Genomic DNA, 20,331 nt, shown 5'->3' with positions numbered 1-20,331 from the left:
GATTATAAAATTGATTTGATATCGATTATAATATCGTTTATAGTTATTGATTTCTATATCGATTATAAAATTGATTTTGATATCGATTCTGATATCGATTATAAAATTGATATCGCTTATAATATCGATTATAAAATCGATTTTGATATCGATTATGATATCGATTATAATATCGATTTTGATATCGAATATATAGTTGATTTTGATATCGTTTATGATATCGATTCGTATGTCGATTTTGATATCGATTATAAAACCGATTTTGATATAGATTATAAAATTGATTTGATATCGATTATAATATCGTTTATAGTTATCGATTATGATATAGATTTTGATATCGATTATGATATCGATTTTGATATCGAATATATAATGATTTTGATATCGTTTATGATATCGATTCGTATGTCGATTTTGATATCGATTATAAAACCGATTTTGATATAGATTATAAAATTGATTCGATATCGATTATAATATCGTTTATAGTTATCGATTATGATATAGATTTTGATATCGATTATAATATCGATTATAATTATCGATTATAATATCGATTTCGATATCGATTATAAAATAGTTATCGAGTATGATATCGATTTTGATATCTATTATAATATCGATTATAGTTATCGATTATAATATCGATTATTATATCGATTATGATATCGATTATAGTCATCGATTATTAAATCGATTTGAATATCGATAGTTATCGATTTTGATATCGATTATAATATTGATTCTAGTTATAGTTTATAAAATTTATTTTTATATCGATTATAAAATCGATTTTGATATCGATTATGATATCGATTATAATATCGATTATAATATCGATTCTAGTTAAAGTTTATATTGATTCTAGTTATAGTTTATAAAATTGATTTTTATATAGATTATAATATCGTTTATAGTTATTGATTTCTATATAGATTATATAATCGATTATAAAATCTATTTAGATATCACTTATAATATCGATTATAAAATCGAATTTGATATCGATTATGATATCGATTATAATATCGATTTTGATATCGATTATGATATCGATTATAATATCGATTATGATATCGATTATAGTCATCGATTATTAAATCGATTTGAATATCGATAGTTATCGATTTTGATATCGATTATAATATTGATTCTAGTTATAGTTTATAAAATTTATTTTTATATCGATTATAAAATCGATTTTGATATCGATTATGATATCGATCATAATATCGATTCTAGTTAAAGTTTATATTGATTCTAGTTATAGTTTATAAAATTGATTTTTATATAGATTATAATATCGTTTATAGTTATTGATTTCTATATAGATTATATAATCGATTATAAAATCTATTTAGATATCACTTATAATATCGATTTTGATATCGATTATGATATCGATTATAATATCGATTTTGATATCGATTATGATATCGATTATAATATCGATTATAGTTATCGATTATAATATCGATTATTATATCGATTATGATATCGATTATAGTAATCGATTATTAAATCGATTTGAATATCGATTATATTATTGATTATAGTTAAAGTTTATAAAATTGATTTTGATATCGATTATAGTTATCGATTTTGATATCGATTATAATATTGATTCTAGTTATAGTTTATAAAATTTATTTTTATATCGATTATAAAATCGATTTTGATATCGATTATGATATCGATTATAATATCGATTATAATATCGATTCTAGTTAAAGTTTATATTGATTCTAGTTATAGTTTATAAAATTGATTTTTATATAGATTATAATATCGATTATAGTTATTGATTTCTATATAGATTATAATATAATCGATTATAAAATCTATTTAGATATCACTTATAATATCGATTATAAAATCGATTTTGATATCGATTATGATATCGATTTTGATATCGATTATGATATCGATTTTGATATCGATTCTAGTTAAAGTTTATATTGATTCTAGTTATAGTTTATAAAATTGATTTTTATATAGATTATAATATCGTTTATAGTTATTGATTTCTATATAGATTATATAATCGATTATAAAATCTATTTAGATATCACTTATAATATCGATTATAAAATCGATTTTCATATCGATTATGATATCGATTATAATATCGATTTTGATATCGATTATGATATCGATTATAGTAATCGATTATTAAATCGATTTGAATATCGATTATATTATTGATTATAGTTAAAGTTTATAAAATTGATTTTGATATCGATTATAGTTATCGATTATGATATCGATTATGGTAATCGATTATAAAATGTTTTTTTTATATAGATTATAATATCGTTTATAGTTATTGATTTCTATATCGATTATATAATCGATTATAAAATCGATTTAGATATCACTTATAATATCGATTATGATATCGCTTATAATATCGATTATAAAATCGATTTTGATACGGATTATGATATCGATTATAGAAATTGATTATAATATCGATTTCGATATCGATTATAAAATCGATTTTGATATCGAATATATAATTGTTTTTGTAATCGCTTATAATACTGATTATAAAATCGATTATAATATCGATTCTAGTTAAAGTTTATATTGATTCTAGTTATAGTTTATAAAATTGATTTTTATATAGATTATAATATCGTTTATAGTTATTGATTTCTATATAGATTATATAATCGATTATAAAATCTATTTAGATATCACTTATAATATCGATTATAAAATCGATTTTGATATCGATTATGATATCGATTAAAATATCGATTTTGATATCGATTATGATATCGATTATAATATCGATTTTGATATCGATTATAATATCGATTATAGTTATCGATTATAATATCGATTATTATATCGATTATGATATCGATTATAGTAATCGATTATAGTAAACGATTATAAAATCGATTATGACATCGCTTATAATATCGATTGTAAAATCAATTTTGATATCGATTATGAAATCGATTATAGTAAACGATTATAAAATATAAAACCGATTTTCATATAGATTATAAAATTGATTTGATATCGATTATAATATCGTTAATAGTTATCGATTATAATATCGAATTTTATATCGATTATAATATCGATTTTGTAATCGATTATAAAATCGATTTGAATATCGATTATAACATCGATTTTTATATCGATTTTGATATCGATTATAATATCGATTATAAAATCGATTTTGATTCCTATTATGAAATCGATTATGATATCGATTATAGTTAATGATTTCGATATCGATTATAAAATCGATTTTGATATCGAATATATAATAGATTTTGAAATCGCTTATAATACTGATTATAAAATCGATTTTGATACGGATTATGATATCGATTATGATATCGATTATAGAAATTGATTATAAAATCGATTTTGATATCGATTAAAATATCTAGTTTTATACCGATTATAAAACCGATTTTGATATAGATTATAAAATTGATTTGAATTAGATTATAATATCGTTTATAGTTATTGATTTTGATTTCGATTATAATATCGATTATAGTTATCGGTTATGATATCGATTATATTAATCGATTATAAAATGTTTTTTTATATCGCTTATAATATCGATTATAAAATCGATTTGGATATCAATTATCATATCGATTTTTATATCGATTATAAAATCGATTTTGATACCTATTATGAAATCGATTATGATATCGATTATAGTAAACGATTATAAAATCGATTATGATATCGATTGTAAAATCAATTTTGATATCGATTATGAAATCGATTATGATATCGATTATAGTAAACGATTATAAAATAGATTTTGAAATCGTTTATGATATCGATTCGTATGTCGATTTTGATATCGATTATAAAACCGATTTTCATATAGATTATAAAATTGATTTGATATCGATTATAATATCGTTAATAGTTATCGATTATAATATCGATTTGAATATCGATTATAATATCGATTTTTTTATCGATTATAATATCGATTTTGATATCGATTATATAATATCGATTATAAAATCGATTTTGATTCCTATTATGAAATCGATTATGATATCGATTATAATTAATGATTTTGATATCGATTATAATATCGATCATAAAATTGATTTTGATACCTATTATAGTAATCGATTATTAAATCGATTTGAATATCGATTATATTATTGAATTTAGTTAAGGTTTATAATATTGATTTTGATATCGATTATAATATCGAATATAAAATCGATTTTGATACCTATTTTGATATCGATTATGATATCGATTATAATATCGATTATAAAATTGATTTTAATACCTATTATGACATCGATTATGATATCGATTATGATATCGATTATGATATCGATTTTGATATCGATTATAATATCGATTTTTATATCGATTAAAATATCGATTTTGATATCGATTATAATATCGATTATAAAATCGATTTTGATTCCTATTATGAAATCGATTATGATATCGATTATAGTTAATGATTTTAATATCGATTATAATATCGATTTTGATATCGATTATAAAATCGATTTTGATTCCTATTATGAAATCGATTATGATATCGATTATAGTTAATGATTTTGATATCGATTATAAAATCGATTTTGATACCTATTATGAAATCGATTATGATATCGATTATAGTAAACGATTATAATATCGATTGTAAAATTGATTTTAATACCTATTATGAAATCGATTATGATATCGATTATGATATCGAATATATAATTGATTTTGATATCGTTTATGATATCGATTCGTATGTCGATTTTGATATCGATTATAAAACCGATTTTCATATAGATTATAAAATTGATTTGATATCGATTATAATATCGTTAATAGTTATCGATTATAATATCGTTAATAGTTATCGATTATAATATCGATTTTTATATCGATTATAATATCGATTTTTATATCGATTATAATATCAATTTTGATATCGATTATAATACCGATTATAAAATCGATTTTGATTCCTATTATGAAATCGATTATGATATCGATTATAGTTAATGATTTTAATATCGATTATAATATCGATTTTGATATCGATTATAAAATCGATTTTGATTCCTATTATGAAATCGATTATGATATCGATTATAGTTAATGATTTTGATATCGATTATAAAATCGATTTTGATACCTATTATGAAATCGATTATGATATCGATTATAGTAAACGATTATAAAATCGATTTTGATATCGATTATAATATCGATTTTGATATCGATTATAATATCGATTATAAAATTGATTTTAATACCTATTATGAAATCGATTATGATATCGATTATGATACCGAATATATAATTGATTTTGATATCGTTTATGATATCGATACGTATGTCGATTTTGATATCGATTTTGATACCTATTTTGATATCGATTATGATATCGATTTTGATATCGATTATAATATCGATTATAAAATTGATTTTAATACCTATTATGAAATCGATTATGATATCGATTATGATACCGAATATATAATTGATTTTGATATCGTTTATGATATCGATTCGTATGTCGATTTTGATATCGATTATAAAACCGATTTTCATACAGATTATAAAATTGATTTTGATACCTATTATGAAATCGATTATGATATCGATTATAGTAAACGATTATAAAATCGATTTTGATATCGATTATAAAATCGATTTTGATACCTATTTTGATATCGATTATGATATCGATTTTGATATCGATTATAATATCGATTATAAAATTGATTTTAATACCTATTATGAAATCGATTATGATATCGATTATGATATCGAATATATAATTGATTTTGATATCGTTTATGATATCGATTCGTGTGTCGATTTTGATATCGATTTATAAAACCGATTTTCATACAGATTATAAAATTGATTTGATATCGATTATAATATCGTTAATAGTTATCGATTTTTATATCGATTATAATATCGATTTTGATATCGATTTTGATATCGATTATAAAATCGATTTTGATACCTTTTATGAAATTGATTATGATATCGATTAAAGTAAACGATTATAAAATCGATTTTGATACCTATTTTGATATCGATTATGATATCGATTTTGATATCGATTATAATATCGATTATAAAATTGATTTTAATACCTATTATGAAATCGATTATGATATCGATTATGGTATCGATTTTGATATCGAATATATAATTGATTTTGATACGGATTTTGATATCGATTAAAATATCTATTTTTATACCGATTATTACGTCATTATTTCTAAAACTCAGGAATGTGGAAATAATAGTATAATCAGCGATATCAAAATCAATTATATATTCGATATCAAAATCGATATCATAATCGATATCAAAATGTATATCATAATCGATAACTGTACACGATTATATAATCGATATCAAATCAATTTTATAATCTATATCAAAATCGGTTTATAATCGATATCAAAATCGACATACGAATCGATATCATAAACGATATCAAAATCAATTATATATTCGATATCAAAATCGATATCATAATCGATATCAAAATCTATATCATAATCGATAACTATAAACGATATTATAATCGATTTAAAGATTTTAAAATAATGACAGTGTATAGTCAGTACATATTTGAAAATTTAATGTACGTCCATAAAAACATTTCTAAATTTAAGAAAAAATGTGACTGCAATAATTTAAACATTAGAAGTAAGAATAAACTTACAGTGCAGTATACTAGGTTACATAAAATTCATAATTCGTTTAAAGGAAATTGCATACAATTCTACAATAAACTACCAATTGACATCTTGGAGATGTCTCTTAAAAAGTTCAAAGTTTGTATTAAACGTAAGCTTATAGAAAAGTCCTATTATAGTATAAAGGACTACGTAAACGATAAAAAAGCTTGGGTGTAAATTATTGCTCTAACCAGGTTGCTCTTCTAATAATTTAAAATTACATTGTGAGATGGCGATAACAAAAAAAAAAAAAAAAACACCCGGCTAAGTTTGTTGTGGGCTTCTTCTTAGACCGGGACGCGTTTGGAACCCTCGTAGCTTTAGTTTTAAGTTTACGAATGTGGTTATCGCCATCATCTCACTACCGTGTAATTCTTATGTACGCATCAAAAGTGCCACCTGTGGGCCTACTTGAATAAAGATATTTTTGACTTGACTTGACTTTTGATATCAAATCAATTTTATAATCGATATCTTAAGCGATATCAAAATCGATTTTATAATCGATATTATAAGCGATATATAAATCGATTTTATAATCGATTATATAATCGATATAGAAATCAAAAACTATAAACGATATTATAATCGATATAAAAATCAATTTTATAAACTATAACTAGAATCAATAATATAATCGATATTCAAATTGATTTAATAATCGATTACTATAATCGATATCATAATCGATATTATAATCGATATAAAAATCGATATTATAATCGATATTATAATGGATATCATAGTCGATATCAAAATCGATTTTATAATCGATATCAAAATCGATTTTATAATCGTTTACTATAATCGATATCATAATCGATTTCATAATAGGTATTAAAATCGATTTTATAATCGATATTATAATCGATATCAAAATCGATATTATAATCGATATCAAAATCGATTTAATAATCGATATATAAGCGATTTCAAAATCGATTTTATAATCGTTTACTATAATCGATATAATAATCGATTTCATAATAGTTGTCAAAATCGATTTTATAATCGATATTATAATCGATATCAAAATCGATATTGTAATCGATATCATAATCGATATCAAAATCGATTTTATAATCGAAATTATAAGCGATATCAAAATCGATTTTATAATCGTTTACTATAATCGATATCATAATCGATTTCATAATAGGTGTCACAATCGACTTTATAATCGATAAAATCGATTTTGATACCTATTATGAAATCGATTATGATATCGAGTATAGTTAATGATTTTGATATCGATTATAATATCGATTATAATATCGATTTTTATATCGATTATAATATCGATTATGATATCGATTATAATATCGATTATAAAATAGATTTTGATACCTATTATGTCATAAACGATATCAAAATCAATTATATATTCGGTATCATAATCGATATCATAATCGATTTCATAATAGGTATTAAAATCGATATCATAATCGATATCAAAATCGATATCAAAATCGATATTATAATCGATATTTTAAGCGATATCAAAATCGATTTTATAATCGATATTATAAGCGATATCAAAATCGATTTTATAATCGATATTATAAGCGATATCAAAATCGATTTTATAATCGATATTATAAGCGATATCAAAATCGATTTTATAATCGTTTACTATAATCGATATCATAATCGATAACTATAATCGATATTATAATCGAAATCAAAATCAATAACTATAAACGATATTATAATCTATATCAAATCAAATTCTTTAAATGAAAGAAAGGCCGAAGCTTTGTCCGGGCGAAGGCCCGTGCGCACAAGGTCTTTCAGATGGAGGACTTCACTCGCCTGATTATACTATTATTTCCACTTTCCTGAGTTTTAGAAATAAAGTCAAAGTCAAAGTCAAAAATATCTTTATTCAAGTAGGCCCACAGGTTGCTCTTATGATGCGTACATAAGAACCACACAGGTAAAGTGAATTTTATACACTTGGTTTTTTTTCCGTTAAGAACCAAATTATTAGCTTCAAACCACTGTACCACTTTAGCGAGAGATTTGTTTACGTCGTCAAAAGCTAGTTCACGTCGATTTATTTTAAAAGTCAGTGATGTATCATCGGCAAACAGAACTATCCCGTGTTTGTCCTTTGCAAGGTAAGGAAGGTCATTAATGTAAATAAGGAACAGAAATGGTCCTAATATAGACCCCTGTGGGACACCTATTTTCATAACTGATCCATTAGACCGTTTTCCATTCGCGTCGACTTTCTGAATTCTATCGCGTAGATTATCTCATTAAGTCTAGAGCTACACCCTGAATTCCATAGTGGTGTAGTTTCCTAACTAACGTTTCGTGTTGAACACAATCAAACGCCTTAGATAAGTCACAGAACACACCAAGTGCATCACGTGACTCCTCCCAGGCTTCAAATATGTTTTCGTATATCGATTATAATATCGATTATAATATCGGTTTTTATATCGATTATAATATCGATTCTAGTTAAAGTTTATATTGATTCTAGTTATAGTTTATAAAATTGATTTTTATATCGATTATAAAATCGATTTTGATACCTATTATGAAATCGATTATGATATCGATTATAGTAAACGATTATAAAATCGATTTTGATATCGCTTATAATATCGATTATAAAATCGATTTTGATATCGATTATGATATCGATTATAATATCGATTTTGATATCGATTATAATATCGATTATAAAGTCGATTGTGACACCTATTATAAAATCGATTTTGATATCGATTATGATATCGATTATAATATCGATTTTGATATCGATTATAATATCGATTATAAAGTCGATTGTGACACCTATTATGAAATCGATTATGATATCGATTATAGTAAACGATTATAAAATCGATTTTGATATCGATTATAATATCGATTATAAAATCGATTTTGATACCTATTTTGATATCGATTATGATATCGATTTTGATATCGATTATAATATCGATTATAAAATTGATTTTAATACCTATTATGAAATCGATTATGATATCGATTATGATACCGAATATATAATTGATTTTGATATCGTTTATGATATCGATTCGTATGTCGATTTTGATATCGATTATAAAACCGATTTTGATATCGATTATAAAACCGATTTTCATACAGATTATAAAATTGATTTTGATACCTATTATGAAATCGATTATGATATCGATTATAGTAAACGATTATAAAATCGATTTTATAATCGTTTACTATAATCGATATAAATTATAGTAATCGATTTTGATATCGATTATAAAATACATTTTGATATCGATTATGATATCGATTATGATATCGATTTTGATATCGATTATAGTTATAGTTTATAAAATTGATTTTGATGTCGTTATGGTTTATAATATCGATTATAGTAATCGATTTCGATATCGATTATAAAATCGATTATAGTTATCTATTTTGGTATCGATTATGATATCGATTTTCATACCGATTAAAATAATCGATTTTTATATCAATATTAGTTATCTATTGTATGTCCCCCGATTAGATCCTCTGACAGGGTATATAATTAACGTCCACCTGCTAAAGCACGGGAACATGGAATAAATAAATAAATAAATATACTACGACAATACACACATCGCCATCTAGCCCCAAAGTAAGCGTAGCTTGTCTTATGGGTACTGAGATAGCTGATGAATATTTTTTTATGAATATAATACACATAAATACTTATAATATAAAGATAAACACCCAGACACTGAAAAACATTCATGTTCATCACACAAACACTCTCTAGTAGGAAAAGTTTTAACCCCCTTTATTATTATAGTCGTAAAAATGTAATAGGCCCGTTTTGACATTTGTCATCGCGACGTAACTAGTTATGGAACCATAAGACTCGGGACTCGATACTCACGATAAATCAATTCAAGTTTGTATCAGTACTTGATTGATATTATTATGTATTGTAAAGTGTTCGTTCGTTCAAAGTATTCCTTTAACTTTACAACCAATACGCGTGACTGGCTGTTGATTATATACGTCCACTTTTCAACATGTTGAAACAGAGTTAGTACTATATAACAACAAACACAAAAATCGAGTCAAATCACTATGTTTAAATTAATGTCCAAAATAGAAGAGCCATAGTTAACGTAATAGTTAACAATATATATCAAACTTAAACGAGCGCACAGTCAAGTTTACAAGATGAGGAACGAAAAACTGCGCAGTGCGCGAGGGGCGCTTCAGTCATGTGCCGCTTTGGTCAGATACATCAACTCAGACTCATTATTTAGAACCCATTTTGAGAACCAAGCTCATACAATGATAACTACACAATATTTAATTTCGATATTCAGTAAAAAAATGGTTACAGCTCTAGTATAAAAAAAAAAAGACTGAGAACGTAACTGTTTTCGGAACATTTCGCAAGAATTTTAAATTGCATGCTACTATAAAGTAAGCGCAAAAAGTATACTCGCGATATATTCTTTCATATTATTTAACGTCCCAAAAAAATTACGTATTTTTTAAAACACTGTATGTTATTGATTTTTATTTTATTGTTTCTTTCAGTTTCGTTCCAAGTTACATTCTATGGTCTTGCACAAGTGTCAAAACGGGCCTATTACATTTTTACGACTATATACAAATATTATTTAGATATTGACAGTGCTCTGAGAGTTGACAAAGCTGTGGAAGAAGATAAATTTTTATCGTTTTCCCGGGCAGATAATTATTGATGCTAGCCTTGCTGACAAGGGATATAATTGACTATATTCTAAGTATTTATGTATATTACTCAAAAAAATATTCATCAGTCATCTTAGTACCCATAACACAAGCTACCCTTACTATGGGCAAGATGGCGATGTGTGAGTTAGTGATTTCGTGATGAGTCGTAGTATATTTAATTATTTATTTATTTATAATCGGGGGATATATTTTTTGCCTCCTGCCCGTGCAATATATATGCAATAATTATTTATTTTTGATCCACATTTCTGATACGTGCCGCTAAGATGTGGAACGCCTTCCCGGCAACTGTGTTTCCTGCCACGTATAATTTGAGTACCTTCAAGGCTCGAGTGAATAGGCTTTTTCTTAGCGTGCTCCAACCTCGACCTCATCATTGCTTTCTAACGTGCATTGGCGTCAAGCGCTGGCCTATCGTTAAAACAATAAAATAAAAAAAACTCACCTATGATAGATATCTGTACATCTGTGAGTTGTATACCCTCCTCTCGCACTCGCAGCGAGTGGATCATGCTGGCCATCTGCCCGAGCAGAAATCCATTTGAGAACGACACGCAGTTTATGCTGCCCAACACTAGAACCTGTAACAGTCACCAATTTATAGGTATTTCTATACTTTTATTATCTATCTATCTATCTATATATATAAAAGAGAAAGTGTGTGGGTATGTTCCGTATAGGCTCCGAAATCCACCTCCGATTTCAATGAAACTCTCAGGGAATCTCCGGATTGACCTGGCGAGTAATCCTGTAAAGTTTGGTGACGATCGGAGCACTCCTATTTTTGAACTGCCAAACTGTCAAATACAGCTTTTATTTACTATGATGATATTCTATTGTTGGGTGTACATCGGTGTAGATGATCTTCACCCGCTCGAGAAGAGAATAGAAGAGAATGAATTCGGAGAGAAATAAATGATTTAATATATTATGAGACTTAAATTGAATATTTAATGATGTAAGTTTATTGTTTAAATAAAATAAAGCAAAATCTAGCCCGGCTTAGCGGGCTGGGTACGCTAGTAATAAATAAATAAATAAATAAATATGCTACGACAATACACACATAGCCATCTAGCCCCAAAGTAAGCGTAGCTTGTGTTATGGGTATATGGTAACTAAGATGACTTTAAAATGACATTGTGAGATGGAGATAACAAAAAAAAAAAACCCCCCGGCTAAGTTTGTTGTGGGCTTCTTCTTAGACCAGGACGCGTTTGGAACCCTCATAGCTTTAGTTTTAAGTTTACGAATGTGGTAATCGCCATCATCATTCTTATGTACGCATCAAAAGTGCCACCTATGGGCCTACTTGAATAAAGATATTTTTGACTTTGACTTGACTGATGAATATTTTTTATGAATATTATACATAAATACTTATAATCCCTATCCCTACTAATATTATAAATGTGAATGTAAGTTTGTTTGTCACGCTTTCACGCATAAACTACTTGACCGATCATCACGAAACTTTGTACACATGTTCCTGAAGGTATTAGAAGTAATATAGGATTCTTTATATTCCGAAGTTAAGCTCAGTTCTCACGGGAGAGGGGACGAAAGTGTTTGACGATTTTACACCAGGCTTAGCTATCCTAAATACATAAAGCGCTGCCACATTTATGAGGCACATGTCTTTCGAAAAACAAAAACTAAAGCGGACGAAGTCGCGGGCAACAGCTAGTATACAGATAAACACCCAGACACTGAAAATCATTCATGTTCATCACAAAAAGATTTGCCAGTTGTCGGAATCGAACCCACGGTCTTAGGCTCAGAAAGCAGGTTCAATATAAAGAGGAAAAACTTTGTTTTGTGTTCGCAATATATTTATAACGATTTAATCTTGACGGCCGATTAGTACCCATAACACAAGCCAATCTTACTTTGGGGCTAGATGGCGATGTATGTATTGTCTTAGTTTATTTATTTATTACTAGCTGTTGCCCTGATTTTGTTTTTTTGATTTAATGCATTCAATTTAGTTGTAAGTCTAAAAAAATTGAAAGTATTCAGTAACGCTGAGCCTTAAATGAGGGGTTTGCTGCTGTCCGCTGAGGAGTTCTGTCCTCTATCTGCAACCACAGTTTGGGCAAAATTAAACGCATATTATAACCTCTATAGTACAAAAATAATTATTTAAATCGGTTATAATTTGTCGGAGTTATGGTATAAAATCGTCAAACTTTCATCCCCTCTCCCAAAGGAACCGACACTAACACTTCCAAGATGGCAAGAATACATCCTTTAAACTTATGTACCTAATGGTAAATATTAAATAACCTTCGGTATCATGTTATAAAACACACCTTCTGGTGTTCCTCAAGGTGGCGTGCTTTCTCCTCTTCTTTTCACAGTCTTCATTAACGAAATTACAAAAATTCTTACTTCTCACTACCATCTTTACGCTGATGATTTGCAGCTTTATAGGCATGCAACTTTAACGGATCTGGACGCTGCAATTTTTGCTATTAACGAGGATCTGAATGCAATTAAAGACTGGGCCGAATCGTTCGGCCTACTAGTTAACCCTAATAAGTCACAGGCTATGATCATTGGTAGTAGACAGCTAAGGAGTCGTGTGACTTTTAATGATTTGCCTCCGATTTCTTATAACGGTATACCAATTGTGTATTCGTGCACTTCAAAAAATCTAGGACTTATAATTGACAGTAATTTAACTTGGTCAGCTCATATAAACCAGGTAAGTAAACGTATGCACTATGTCGTTCACTCATTGAGGAGGCTGCAGAATTTTCTTCCGCTTCATACCAAAATTATGTTGGCCCAATCTTTATTGCTACCATTACTTGATTACGCCGACGTCTGCTATTTGGATGCCACTGAAGAGCTACTTGACAAACTTGAAAGACTTCAGAATTTGTGCATTCGCTTTATCTTCGGATTGCGCAAATTCGATCACGTTTCTGATTTTCGTCGTCAATTAAAGTGGCTGCCAATTCGTTTTCGCCGGAATGTGCATATTTTAACTGTCCTTTACAACATCCTATATAATTCTTCTTCTCCTGGATATTTGTGTGAGCGTATAAAGCTATGTCTTCCGCCTACGAGACCCTTGCGGTCTTGCGTGTCAAAAAATCCTCTTGATGTCCCCTCATATAATACTATTTTCTTCCAGAAATCTTTCTCCGTCCACGCTACACACCTTTGGAACTTACTACCAGAACATATTAGACACTGCCGATCGGTGCACTCTTTTAAACACAATGTAAAGGAGCATTATCTATCGTTGTCATAGTATATTTATAGTATATTTATCACTGTTTACTTATTATAGATATATATTTATATTTATATTATATATATATTTATTATATTATTTTTATGTATTTTGTATATATAGTATATTCGAATGTTATTGTATTAGTATGTAGAATTTTGTTATTATTTAGATATATTAAATATACTTAGTAGTTATGAAATATATTGTACCTTTATTTGACCTATACCACAATTAAATCATCTTACTCACATCCTGGGGTAGCTGGAAGAGATCTCTTATAGAGATAAGCTTTCCTTTGTACACTTCATGTATCTTATGTTCACAATCACAATTTATGGTACATAAATAATAAATAAATAAATAAATATAACAGCATATACTCAGCCCCACAAATGTTTTCTGTACTTTCCTAAGACGATATGCTGATATCACTAATTTATGACGGTTTCTAATATTAAAAATGTCAATGTAAGTTTGTTTGTTACGCTTACACGCAAAAACTACTTAACCGATCCTCATGAAACTTTGTACACATATTCTTGGAAGTGTTAGTGTCGGTTCCTTTGGGAGAGGGAATGAGTGTTTGACGATTTTACACCATAACTCCGACAAATTATAACCGATTTAAATAATTATTTTTGTTCTATAGAGGTTATAATATGTAGAAATAACAGCTAGTATATAATAAAGCGGTGCTAAGAACAATCGGTGTTTTTTTTATAAACACCGAACTTTCCGCTCTAACATATTGGTAACTTGTAGTGGAATAAAAAATTTAAAGACAGTTCTCTCAATCGCCCGCCGAGTGACTCAAGTTTCCAAGCTTGATTTATAAATACATAAAAATATTTACATTTTAAGATGATGCTGTAATATTTATTTCCGAAGTCGTTTTTTTTTAATTCGATCTTGTTTTTCGTTTAGTTCTGACCTTCCAAGCTACATTTACGATCGCGACAAAAGTTGCTTAATAATTTTAGCTCATAAATACCTACCCGTAGTCCGCTATATATATTCTTTTTTTTTACTAAAACACACAGGTTATTTGCGTGGCCCCTGTGGCCACGCAAATAACCTGTGTGAATTAATGTATAGGTGCAACACTCGACTAAAATCGCCCCCAATATCAGGTTTCAGGTTATAAGCTACTAACTGTTTCCCCGCGGTTTTACTCGCTTTAAATAAAGGTCGTATTGTAAATAATAATAAAAAATATAAATAAATATACTACGACAATACACACATCGCCATCTAGACCCAAAGTAAGCGTAGCTTGTGTTACGGGTACTAAGATAACTGATGAATAATTTTTAGAACACTACACAATATGTATATATATATATATTTTAAGTATATAGACGAGCGCTTGACCGCAATCAAACCTGATGGTAAGCGATGATGCAGCCTAAGGTGGAGCGCGTTTGCCTATAAGATGCCTATTCACTCTCGATTTGAAGGTACTCATATTGTAGGCACTGGGGAAAATGGAAGCTGGAAGGGCATTCCAGATCCTAGCGGTGCGGATCAGAAACGTAGATGCGAAGCGCTTCGTACGCGTCCGCGGTATATCGACCACGTAGGGATGCAGATCCTTACGGTGCCTCGCGGTTCGATGGTAAAAAGGCGACATACATATTATAAGTATGCAGATAAAAAATGAGAAGACATAGTAAATAAGTGGGCCATAAATTACGTGAACACCTCACGTATTTTTTAAAACTTACCGTCCCTCCCTCCCCCTCTCGTGAGATGTCGTGAGATTTCATTCAACCCCGACCCCCATCCCCCAATCGCACGTGAGATTTTTCAATTGTTTGTTATTTTTTATTGTTTTTCCAGTGCCGAGCAGGCCAAGAGGCGTAAATATGAAAACCTGGATAGCAGCTTCATTTTTGTGCCTTTTGGTGTAGAGACTTTGGGACCGTGGGGTCCGGAGGCAAGAGCCCTTTTCAAAGAATTATCGAAAAGGGTTATCGAGTCTACCGGTGATCCTAGAGCGGGCAGTTACCTTGGCCAACGAATTAGTTTGGCCATCCAGAGGGGAAATGCTGCCAGCATCTTAGGAACTGTGCCTCGCTGCGGTGGTTTCGAGGACGTTTTAGATTTTATTTAGTTTTTAAATAGTTTATTTTTTGTTATTGTAAAAACAAAAAAAAAATGCTTCGTGCTTTTACATACGACTAGTTAAGACTAGTAATCAATATTGCTGAGAGTTTAATTTTAAGTGTGATAAAAATTTAACAAAAAAATTTCGTGTCATTTGCCGAGACACACCTCTCTCCAACGTAAGATTAGATGAGATTTTAATCGACCCCCGCCCCCCCTTAAACATCTCACGTATTTTATGAACGCCCCCAAATATATATATATATATATATATAATCATACCTTTCTATATATCCTTAACATTGCAACACTACACTGTAAGCTTCCATCACAAACTAAAACATATTCAAAGCTCATATCAATAAAACTAAAAGGACGCAATTCGCGAAGATACTTAAACGTATTCATAGAACGGATAAAGCTACAAAAGTGGCCAATTGGCTGCACACAACATGATTGGTTAAGCGAGATAGTTGTAGGCGATATTTTAAAAAGCTTAACATATCAACATCATTATATATTTATGAGGTAGTCTTATTTGTGGCCGCCAACAAAACAATGTTTAAAGAAATTGAAAATAATCTCTATAACAACAGTTTTTATATTATGGCGATAAAGTCCGTACTAATATTATAAATGTCAATGTAAGTTTGTTTGTAACGCTTTCACGCAAAAACTACTTAACCGATCCTCATGAAACTTTGTACACATATTCTTGGAAGTGTTAGAAGTAATATAGGATACTTTTTATTCCGACATTAAGCTCGGTTCCTTTGGAAGAGGGGATGTGCTTAACGATTTTACACCATAACTCCGACAAATTAAAACCGATTTAAATAATTATTTTTGTACTATAGATGTTATAATATGTGTTTAATTTTGCCCAAACTTTGTGTAGATCTAAATGTGGTTGGAGATAGAGGACAGAACTCCTCAGCGGACAACAGCAAACCCCTCATTTAAGGCTATGTGTAGTTTTAGCACCAGTCAGTTTAGTGTGTTGACTTACAAGAAATGGTCATAAATTAGTGTCATCTGCATATCATCTGCATATCGTCTGCGTAAGGTACAGGGATCATTTGTGGGATTGAGTATACGCTTTTATAATATGATTCCTAAGGTGATTTAGAGTTTAAAGAATTTGTTAAAACACATTTATTACAGCGAGGTTACTATACAATTGATGAATTTTGTAATGACAAGGTTGCTTGGAAGCATCCGGCTCCGCTTTCAGCTCTCACAAGATAGAATAATGAATGTTAAAATGCAAAATGTAAATTGTTGATGTTGGAAAAGAGCAACTGCTGAGTTTCTTGCCGGCTTCTTCTCGGTAGAATCTGCCTTCCGAACCGGTGGTAGAATCACTACAAACAGACAGACTTGACGTTTCAAAAGTGCTTATATTAGGCCTACTTGAAATAAATGAATTTTGAATTTGAATTTGAATTTTGTAATATGTTTGTAATTTAATAAAAAAAAGAGGGAACAAGTGTGAAACTACGAAATTACTTTGTACAAGTAATAGGTATTATGAAAATTAAGTTTAATTTGCTATACTCCGCGAAAAGCAGGAGAATTTGTATATTGTAATTTATAATTTCTTCAATCCTCACACAAACAATCAATTCACACACGTACAGAACTTCGGCAATGTACCCTCTACGCATCGCACGTTTCGCTCCGAAACCGGAGCATCCTCAGGAGATGTTGGTTATATAATGAATAGTTGTTAAGTGACAAATTCGATTTACGGATGGACAGTTCCCCATAACCACCTGAGGGGTTGCTACGGCGTCACCGGGGGAGTGGGGCCAGCGCGAGAGCTCGCCATGAGAAGAGCCCCAGGGCTCGACGACATCGGGGGGCAAGTGGGAGACGTCGACCCGAGGGTGCCTCCTGCGAGGACTCGGAGCTCGGCTCCGTTCGAGTGTTTTTGGACTAATCATTGTTTAGTCCGTTTGCCCCCGTGACCGTGGTAAGGATCCACATCTGGATGACGTCCGAAATTCATCTTTGGAAGTTGTATATATAGTAATTTCTCGTAAACACTTCGTTAGCGCGATGCAGGATTTTTTTGGCGCCATCTAGTTTTGGTAATGCGGAGACCGCTAGAATCACATGCTTCATCGTGCTACCGGCCCGCTATAGGGCATGTATGCCAGTTCGGATTGGTGGACTATACACACACCTTTGAAAACATTCATTTTTAATTAAATCTCTACATTTAGACATTATGTCGCAGTTAATTGCCTCATCTGGTGGCAGAAGGGCTGGCTAATTTTTTCCCAGAAAAATCGGCCTGGCTTTTGATCGCGGAAATGCAACATTTCTCGGCACCAACCCGCGCGGCGACGACCTTACAATTAATTATTTTAGTTATGAATTTTGTTATTTCAATTATCAATAAAAAATAATTACAATCTCTACGTTAAAATAAACAAGATATTTTAATGTAACCATAATCCGGAAAAGACATCAAGTAGGTGCACGGAATGCCCCTAACACCGTATGGGTTCAAAGTACCCTCGCTTGATATTATACGCTAATAATATCTGATGCCCGCGACTTCGTCCGCCATAAAATTTGCATTGCCCCGAAATTAATTAATTTAAGTATTTGTTTTTTTTTAATGAATTCTAAAATGTATGTTTTTGTTCGCAGCACTAGATCCGGCTAGTATATGTCACAGCTTGATGGATACAGCTCATACTCTCATGTCTCTCTTCTTAATCGTTTTTTCTCTTAATAACTGACATTCTAGTTTTTATTCGCAAGTTGTGGCAGACCATCAGTGGGTCTACAATATAACATTAATATGGTTTTTCATTTTTTGTTTATTTTTATAAGAGGTATTGTAACCTGTCTATTCAATAAATAAATAAATACATTAATAAATATTTATTTATTGATTTATTTATTTATTTATTACCTTTTCAAGGGAAACAAACAGTATAATTATATATAAAAGTAATGCCGTATTTTTGTATCACATAGACCAATAAAGTTTCCACAACTTGGTTATACTTATAACACGATAACATTAACCACAATTGCTTAGGAGTAAGTACCTAGCAAGCAATTATTATACAAAAAAAAGAAAAAATAATAATAAGAAAAAATAAAAATAGTAAAACAAAAATGAAAAACAAAAACTTTAAAGCTATAGTACTTATTTTGTCAAAATAAATTTTCTAAACGTGCCAATTTTGACATGAAAAATGTCCGTCTCACAATATTTGTTGTTAAAAGCATTGCACGCACGAGATAAAAAGTTATTTGCCGAATACCTTGTCTTCCATCTAGCCCACGCAAATTACGATATTTCTCGAATTCTAAATACAACTTTGTTCTTGACACGTGTCTCCTAATTCCGTCGCCCTGTCCTTTTTGCTCCTTCACGTAGAATTGGTTACATTACTTGATTATACTCTTTTTATTGTTAAAGAACGTGTAGATTTCGTAAAGCTTGCAGAGTTATATATACACTAGAATAGAAAAAGACACATCATATCGTCCCATTACCGG

Source organism: Pararge aegeria, chromosome 27 (assembly GCF_905163445.1).
Source record: "Pararge aegeria chromosome 27, ilParAegt1.1, whole genome shotgun sequence".
Taxonomy (NCBI): Eukaryota; Metazoa; Arthropoda; class Insecta; order Lepidoptera; family Nymphalidae; genus Pararge; species Pararge aegeria.
Note: the sequence above shows the minus strand (reverse complement) of the source record.